Genomic DNA, 8,731 nt, shown 5'->3' on the forward strand with positions numbered 1-8,731 from the left:
AATGGGGAGAGAAGCCTTCCCTTCCCAGGAACACACACGCCCATCTGTTCAGTTGATCTTCAAAGCATCACCCTGCATTTCCAGAATCCTGAAATGATGCTTAAGAGCTGGCACTCGGATTCTTCACCCTTGGTCTTGTGATATAAACTCTCAGCTCAACTCTCAGTAATTTACCACCTGCGTTTAAGGAAATTATGCTTTCAGAGAGTTCCCCCAATACTGGAAGGACATCTTCTTTATTTATGGAGTGAAAGGTGCATTTTGAAGATTTTCTTAGTGTGTCATTCAGGATGACACGCTAGGCTAGGATATATCTTGCATATTCAGAATATGCAGGAACAACAAACAACCCCTAAATCTTAGTGACTTAAAAATCAAGATTAATTTCTTGCTCCTGTTGTCTACTAATCACGGGTGAGCTATATGAGTCATGAGTTGATGGACTCCGGCTCGCCGAGGAGAGGTGACTTGGTGATTTGATGGGCTCTTTTCTATATCATCCTCTAGAACCGGACTGAGGTTTCAGCCGCTATTGGTTATATTGCTGGTTGCTAAGGCAGCAGGAAGAATTTGGAAAATCACCCATTGACTCGATGCTTACAACCAGAAGTATCACGTGTCACTTAAATTCTCAGTTCATTGGCCAAAGTAAATCATGTGCCCACTCCTAACTTCAAAAGAACAGTATGGTCTTACCATATGTCCCAACATTTGACTAAAACTGATGATTACTACACCCCAAAACAATCTTCCACAAAAGTTTATTGGAATCTCTACCTCTAAAGATAGAAAACCACTTGCAATTCTAAAGGCCATATTCTTCACCCACCTTCTACCTCTCAATATTCCAAAAATCTCAAGAATCAGCATTACCTAGCAACTTGACTTATGGTTGTTAAAACAGTTCAGAGGAAAGAGTGGCCATTGACACGGGGCAAGTTAAGGAAAAGAGAAACAATATGAATTGGAACTTGAAGGAGAGGATTTAGATTTTTTTAAAGGAAATGAAAAAAATTTGGTGGAAATCACAGACATGAAATCGAAGACAAGAGAGTGTGGGGTGCCGTGAGGAGAGAGTTTGCCTCTCTGTGTAGTATATACTTTGTCGTACAGTAATCAGCGACCTAAGTCTGGAGTGGCAGTTTGGAAACAGATTGTGGAAGGCCATGATTAAGAATTTGGTCTTTGTTCTACAGAAAATGGGAGCCATTAAAGATTTAGAGACGAGGTGATGATTGCACTGTGAGAAGAGAAATCTGTTCTTGGAGAAGTTGATGGATTAGAAGAGGGAAGCCTGAGAGAAGAAACAAATTAGCCCACTACTGGCGTCATCAAGGGCTGGGCAAGGGCGGTGACAGCAGGAATGGTGGGAAAAAACGGCCAGGGAAAATGGACAGGGGAAGATTTTAATAGGATTGGTTGCGTGACTAAAGGAAAGGAGAAAGGGAGATTAACCAGGTCCGCGCGTACTTACTCTTCTGGTTAACACTGCCAAGATTGACAGCAATCTCTCAATACTCTCTGCGTGTGTGTGTGTGTGTGTGTGTGTGTGTGTGTGTGTGAGAGAGAGAGAGAGAGAGATAGAGAGTTTGGGGAGGAACGGCGGTGAGGGGGAATGGATGTCTGTGGATGCCTCAGAAGACTTTCTTTTTCATCTAGCTGCATGCATTAACTTGGCCCTAGGTACCATTAAGAGAGATTCAGTGTCCAATAAACTGGGTAGTGTTATATGATGGGTGCCTACTATTTTTAGGATAAATGGTGATTTTGCTTGTTAAATAGTATATACTGCTAAACTAGTAGGACCATTTTGTGATTTCAGTGTTTTACTCTTAAAAATCCTTCTCTTGGACTTTGCAATCCAAATTGCCCTAAAACACATACTAGGTTTGGCTTTTCAGTTAATTGGTGCCAACAAGCTCTTCTTGACGAGTTCAAATCATACCTTCGAACATTTTTATCCCCCTACACAGCCCCTCGATCGGACTTCCCTTGTAGAATCAGAGTCTGTGCCTTAAGTTTTACCATATTTTGTCTGCTAACACATTTCCAGCAACATAATATTAATATTTGTAAATATTTTCTTTTAGCTTATTCAGGAGGTTTTGCTCATGGAGTTTTTTCAGCTGACTGATTCAAAGGATCCACAGGGCCAGCTGTAATTTCTCCAAGTGACTGTACTTTTGTACTCCATCCTCTGCATCTGGCAACTTTGGGCTATAGCAGGTATTGCTGTTCATATAGGATTCAAAAATACGTGTTTTATTCCCAGTCTTCCTCTCTTTCTCTAAGAGCTGCCCACAGAAATAGAGACACAGATGTAGAGAACAAATGTATGGACACCAAAGGGGGAAAGTGGGGTGGGGCGGGATTAACTGTGAGATTGGGATCGACATGTATACACTAATATGTATAAAATAGATAACTAATAAGAACCTGCTGTATAAAAAATAAATAAATAAAATAAAATAAAATAAAAAGAGCTGCCCACAGTCTGTGCTGCCAGCTATAAAACACTACTCAATATTTGTATTTTACACCTAAGGACTTGAGCTATAGAGCTAGTTCACAGTGGATGGAGACCTCACCAGGTTACTGAAGACATTTTTATCTGTAACTTTATTAAAGCCACCATTGTGTCCAAGTCAATTATTTATAAGAAAAAAGATAATTTTTTAAATCTCCTATGCTTTATTCTAGATATTGGGTTAATTTTATTTTATTTTTATTTTTTGGAATTTTTGAATTTTATTTTATTTATTTTTTTATACAGCAGGTTCTTACTAGTTATCCATTTTATACATATTAGTGTATATATGTCAATCCCAATCTCCCAGTTCATCCCACCACCACCAACCCCCCGCCACTTTCCCCCCTTGGCGTCCATACGTTTGTTCTCTACATTCTGTGTCTCTATTGAAAGAAAATAATTTTTAAAGTGGTTTTTTCTTTTATTTTTTTGCAATTGTTTGACCCCACAAAAATCAGAAGGCACTATCGGATAGCCAACCCATCCCCATGGTGCCCTGAGTGAATACAAGTCAGCTTAGATATATGATGGACTAAAATCCCACTACTTAAGGCTCCAAGCATTGAGAGGAACAGCCATCAAATAAAGTGGTGTTTTAAAGAATTCCAATATTTTCTTCTTAAAAATAAATTGTTTAATACACATCTATCACTGAAAGTCAACACCAAATCAAAATTTTTTAACATCTTTATTGGAGTATAATTGCTTTACAACAGTGTGTTAGTTTCTGCTGCATAACAAAGTGATTCAGCTATACGTATACATATATCCCCATATCCCCTCCCTCTTGCGTCTCCCCCCAACCCTCCCTATCCCACCCCAAATCAATTTTTAATCATAATCGGAACTACAGTATACTGAAAACGGTATCATACTGATGTAAGAGTGCACTGATTATAAACAGCACTGAGAGTAAATAAATTATTATTCTCCAGAATTTGGAGTCATATTTGCCCTGACTCCAGTGACTACAATTCTACCCACCACTCTTGGGTTCTCTTGCTTATAAGATGTCAAAGCACCAGGCGACTTTAATAAAACAGTGTGGTGCAGCCATAATAATAGATAAATAGATCACTGGAATAGAAAATAGAGTCCAAAAAGACATGTCTATGAGAGAATTTGGTACATCATGATGGTAAGGAAAAGATGAATTATTCAATAAACAGAACACTTTGGGAGAAAAAAATTATTGTGATCTCACTTCAAACAATATACCAAGATAATTTTGGGATGAATTAAAAAACTAAGTGTAAAAAACCAAAGCTAAAAAGCAATAGAAATAATGTGGAATGATTAGCATATGATTGTACTTTCATTTCTATCTCGTACAATATTATTCAAGCATTAAAAATAAGATTTATCTATGTGTGGTAATATGAAAGGACATCTATTTAAGTAAAAAATAATTTTCCTATAGTATAAATAGTGTTAATTCCTTTCATGTAATAAATGTGTGTGTATATAAACACATATACTCATGTATGTACACACACACAGGCACACAAGGAAAGAAGTGGGGAAGGATAACCCTCACTGCTAACAGGAGACTGGTAAGGAAAGAGTTTGTGGGTGATTGGAATATTATCTATTTTTCATCTATATTTTACCTCTATTGCCTACTCTAACTTTTAAAAATTAAGCAGAAATTTCAATTATCTGGAAATAAAATAATCCCTCCGAATAAAAATATAATATTTGCTATTGTTCTATGCTGATGAAATGAGACAAGAACATCATCAGTTCCTTCCAAAAGCCCTCCCTGTATCATTAGGTGAGCTATCATTTATCCATGCATCTGAGCAACAGCTTCCTAACTCATCTCCTGCCTGAGTCCAGCACCCATTATTCCCTCCCATCAGTCTTCATAGAGATGACATGTGGAGAGCAATGCTCCAGCCCCCAGCTGTGTCACCTTGGATGTCACTTCTGTGAATTCCCCTATCTAAATTGCTGTGCTGTTTTAAAACATTCTGTGTTTTTTCCTGATACCACATAGCACATTTCTTTATTTACTGTCTGCTTACTACTCTGTCCTGATCATGAGGACAGGCACCAGGTCTGTGAGGTTCCATACAGAAACTTCATCATCTGTCACAGTACCTGGAATGAAGTAGATAAGTAAATAATAAGTAAGTATTGAATGAATGAATGAATGAGTGAATTGCATGAATAAACAAATATGGATTAAATGAATGAATGAATACCTTATTTAAGACAGAAACCACCAGTTATAAAGTATATCCACCAAAGAGAAAATAGAAACCATAAATATCATTTACACATAACCAGAGAGGATTTAAACACAGGTACCTGGAGAAGAAGTGGGCAGTGAATGAACACTATCTCCTGATTTTCTTAGTCTTTTTGAACAAGAAGCATGCCAGGAAGCACTAAGTGATAAAGGTCAGATTTGTTATTTACAGAGCTGCCTGCATTTTCCAGCTGTATTTCAGGTCAGGACTGGCAAGATAACAGGATACCCAGGAGAGTTCTTCTTTGATTCCGTAAATGAATGTTCTAAAAGAAACATACTGATGAAAGACACAGCTCTCAGACCCTGGAGGAGCATAATGCAGGACTGGCCTGAGGGAGGGAAAAAATCAATAGCTTTAACAGAGAATGAGACCAGCTTCTTTATAGCTAATGTTGGCAAAAGGAGAAGCCTCAGGGGCACTGATATTGGCACTGTCTCCATCAATTTCCTCTGGCTCTGCTTGATAGCAGATACCAGCAGGGTTTAGGGATGCATTGGGGTTAGCCGAGCCAGGGAAGGGTAACTGGGGAAGCCCAGCTGGCTTACAGAGATGATTTCTCCCCGCTCAGTTCCCTCCATCAGCCACTGGAAGCCCATGGGGCATCCACTAGGCAAGAGCCTGACCCTGGGAACATTAATTATATGCCTGAAATGAAATTAGGCGTCCAGTCAAGAGCTTTTCCTTCATCAGCCATTGTATTCTAGCCACATAATGGAAAATAAATTAAAAGACTTTAACAATTAAAATCCTACTGTTGAGGCTAGATCATCTCAAACCATGCAAAGAACTACGTATAGTCCTCCGCAATCCAATTGGTTAATGATGGACAAAGGTTTTAAACGTAAACTTTGTCCTTATCACAGGGGTCTGTGTTCTTTAAGGAAAAGAAAATGGTTTCCCATGACAGTATCCATTAATCAAAATCAATAGCCATAAAAGCAATTTTTTTTTGAGTTAAGGGAGTAGAAACCATCTGGAAAGAGAAACTTGACTCCTCATAAAGGAAACATCTTCAGCCCAGCTTCCAAACTAAATAATCCCTTTACCAGAAAAGTAAGGGTTTTTTTCTTTTTTTTTAAACAATGATATCATCCAGCGTTAGCCTGTGATATAGTCTTTCTGTTTGGGTTTTTTTGGTTTGTTTATTTATTTTTTAATACAGGCATCACTTTAGATTCCAGACTCTCCTTCCTAACTTTAATTATGGCATTTTTCTAAAATTACATTGTTGAGATGGGTGCTCTGACCCATCTCTTCTTGGTCCATCTTTTATAAATAACAAATTTTCATGACCATGCCACTCTCATCACTCTATCTTAATTACTTTGCCCCAATTTTGAGTTTCATATGCAAATGACATTTACTCGTCATTTACTTATAGATTTTAGTATTTATTTAGTATATGCTACAGGCAATCTACAATTATAGAAAAGTAACTTAGAGCAAGTTTGACTATAGGTTTTCGGATTTTAATTTAAGCTGAGAATCAGTAAGACTACCTTGATGTGAGAGGAGAAGTGCCTTATTTTTTCATTTTCTAGCTCATAATAGGAAATGTAAGACCTAATTATAAATCAGAAGTCTCTCATTTTACTATTTATAGAGCAAAAATTATTATTATTCATGCAACTTCAGTGTAGTTCTGTACCAGCACCTCTATCGGGTTCTTCTGATTTTTCATGGTCACTTGGAGACGACTAAGTGAAACTTGGAGGAAGTCAACCTGGTCCCAGTTCCAGAATCACAGACATCTGCTTCACCAAAGGGGAGAACTTTTGAGTTCTGCCTGTGATCCCTACTGATGTCAAGAGAGTTTGAGCTCTACCTGTTTTAAAAGAAGGAATTGCAAAAATTATTCAACTAACTTCAGTCATTTCTCTCTCGTTCTCTCATAACTAAAAATGCATACTAGCATTTTTAAAATGCAGAGCATAAGCACCCATGGCCTAAGAGACAGGATAGTGCAGTCCTGAAGCTGCTTGGGAATCAAGCAGGTTTGAGTTCAAATACCAAGCTCACAACACATTAGCTGTATAATTTTGCAAAAATTCATAAATGCATAAAACAAATACATATATGCATATATACATAGTAATTAAAGTCAATGGTTGCTATTAATTATTGATAATAGTTATATTTGGATAGTAAGATTGAATGACTATATGAATTGAATGCATATATGTATTTCTCTTCTTTGAGCTTCAGTGTCCCCATCTGAAACCTAACTTAAAGGGTCAAAATAATGCATGTAGAGCACTTGGCACCTAGTAGATGTTCAGTGATTATTATTATTATTATTTATTTATTTATTTTTTTTTTGCGGTGCGCGGGCCTCTCACTGTTGTGGCCTCTCCCGTTGCGGAGCACAGGCTCCGGACGCACAGGCTCAGCGGCCATGGCTCACGGGCCCAGCCGCTCCGCGGCATGTGGGATCTTCCCGAACCGGGGCACGAACCCACGTCCCCTGCATCGGCAGGCGGACTCTCAACCGCTGCGCCACCAGCGAAGCCCAGTGATTATTATTTTTAATATATTTGATTTTTATTATATTGAAAAGTACAATGAAAAATAAAAACGTAATAAATATTTTCTAATAACAAAAAGACAATAAACTCCTTTCCTTTTCTGATGAGTGTATTTGACCAGAGACCATGTTGGCTAATCTGGACATTGAATAGAAGCATCAGTGCATTTTTTTTTTCTAGGCAATTGTGGTTGAATAGTAATGAGTAGTTTAAATTATTTTTCCTAATAAAATAATCTTGTGACTTTCTAAGCTATAAAATTTGGAGAAATTATCCTTCATTCATGTGCTAAAACTGGCAAGACTTGCATCTTAAGAAGAAATCTAGTCTAACCTGCAGTTTCTTCTTCTACCCATCTTGGTGAGGAGGTGGATGGTCAGAAACCCTCAGACTTTCATTTATTTATTCATAAATGCTGACCTCATCCATTCAGTAATATGCGAACTTTCATGAGAGAAAAAGTCCTCAAATTGCCTGATCTGCAAGTAGTATAAAATATTTGTTTGAGAGAGTTGATATCTAAAGGTAATTTTGCTACTGTTGTTTCAAGAATTGATTTTTCCTTTATTACACAATAACAATATATTTGTCAAAGAAAACATCAGAAATACAGATTTTAAAAGTCATTCAGGGACTTCCCTGCTGGAGCAGTGGTTAAGAATCCGCCTGCCAATGCAGGGAACACAGGTTCAATCCCTGGTCCGGGAAGAGCCCACACGCTGCAGAGCAACTAAGCCCGTGTGCCACAGCTATTGACCCTGAGCTCTAGAGCCTGTGAGCCACAACTACTGAGCTCGCGTGCCACAACTACTGAAGCCTGCATGCCTAGAGCCCGGGCTCCGCAACAAGAGAAAACACGGCAATGAGAAACCTGTGCACCGCAATGAAGTGTAGCCCCCGCTTGCTGCAACTAGAGAAAGCCGGCGCACAGCAATGAAGACCCAATGCAGCCAAAAATAAATAAATAAATAAATAAATAAAAATTTTAAAAAATTAAAAGAATCGTTAAAAAAAAAGTCGTTCAATCCTACTAACTATCTAAAATATAACTGCTATTAACAATGCTTAATAGCAACCACTGAATTTAATCACTGTGTATATGCATATATGTATTGGCTTTTTTTGAATGATATGTAGTTTGGAAACTTTCATTTTTCTTAAAAAATAAGAATCATTAGGACTCCTTCAATCACAAATGCCATATGGCTTAAAAGAGGGAATTTATTGGAGCTTGTACTGAAGGCTGAGGATTGAGACATGAATTAATCTAGTATAATCATTTGGCACTTTAGACAACCCTGTGAGGTGTATGCTGTGAAGGCAAAAGCAGACGTCCATTATGTAATACAAGGTAAATATTTGTACATGTGGTTGAAAATAAATATCTTCACATCAACAAATATGCTTTTATAACATTA

General features: G+C 37.8%; 1 non-coding gene across 1 annotated transcript; it reads right to left on the bottom strand.

The window, feature by feature from the left end:
- Positions 1-2,963: 2,963 nt before the first annotated feature.
- On the bottom strand, positions 2,964-3,111 carry LOC112064596 (small nucleolar RNA SNORA79). Its single transcript, XR_002891556.1, has one exon. It is a non-coding gene; the product is annotated as a small nucleolar RNA SNORA79 (small nucleolar RNA).
- Positions 3,112-8,731: the final 5,620 nt, after the last annotated feature.

The sequence above is a fragment of the Physeter macrocephalus genome, chromosome 2, assembly GCF_002837175.3.
Source record: "Physeter macrocephalus isolate SW-GA chromosome 2, ASM283717v5, whole genome shotgun sequence".
In the NCBI taxonomy this organism is placed as follows: Eukaryota; Metazoa; Chordata; class Mammalia; order Artiodactyla; family Physeteridae; genus Physeter; species Physeter macrocephalus.